Source organism: Wasmannia auropunctata, unplaced genomic scaffold (genome assembly GCF_000956235.1).
Source record: "Wasmannia auropunctata unplaced genomic scaffold, wasmannia.A_1.0 LD336074.1, whole genome shotgun sequence".
NCBI lineage: Eukaryota > Metazoa > Arthropoda > Insecta > Hymenoptera > Formicidae > Wasmannia > Wasmannia auropunctata.
This window is the reverse complement of record NW_012026816.1, coordinates 4,361,751-4,362,702: the sequence shown is the minus strand read 5'-3', so window position 1 is coordinate 4,362,702 and position 952 is coordinate 4,361,751.

Here is a 952-nt window from a genome sequence, read left to right as displayed (position 1 = left end):
TATACAAAGGGCTAAAGCATTTCAAACTGTTGTGAAAATGGGAACTGTTTGTAAAAAAAATTTGCCTCACAGACAAATGATACAAAAAGTAAAGGGTAGAACATTTCATTTGCCGCTTCCTTTACAAGAAACGTTGGACAAATTATGTAAGAACACTGATCCAATAAATCTAAATCATGAAATGTACATTTTAGTTAGAGGTGTTCCGACAAAAAATTCCAAAATTATTTGGGAGCAAATGGTAAATGTCAAAAAAGTGTTTGATGCTTTAACATGGTTAAAACATAATAACTCGTTTTATCGTCATATCGTACTGCCAGATACTCACGAAGGATTATATTCAGAAATAGAGAAATTGGAAAATCCGCAATTTGAAATACAAGACGGAGAAAATGATAATGAATTTGTTATGGATGAAAATCACGATTTGCGTTCAACAATTAAAGTGCAAGAATCAAAAAATAATGTTGGAGCTACTTTAAATAATCAGCGTGAAGCTATGTTAACACAGATTGTTGATGAAAATGATGATTATTACGAGCAATATACTATTTATCCTTTATATGAAAGAAAAAAACATAAAAGTGCCACTGCTTTATATCAAATGTTAAAAATTCAAGATTTGCCGTTGGATAATCGTGAACAGAATTTAGATTTATTATGTTTTCCATATTTATATCCTTATGGTGTTAATGGACAACATGAAGCTAGGCCAATGAAACTTCATGATCATGAATTTATTAAATGTCGTTTGAAATCTAAACATCCACAGTACAGATTAAATCAACAATATTTATTTTATTTGTTAGATAAAGCAAATATTCGTCAACTAAGTCGTGGTATTTATCATAGATTAAAAGTAACTAAATCGCGAAATCGTTACACAGCTAAAGAATATTTAGAAGAATTGGAGAAACAATTATTAGAAGCTAACTTTAGTACAATTTTTTCA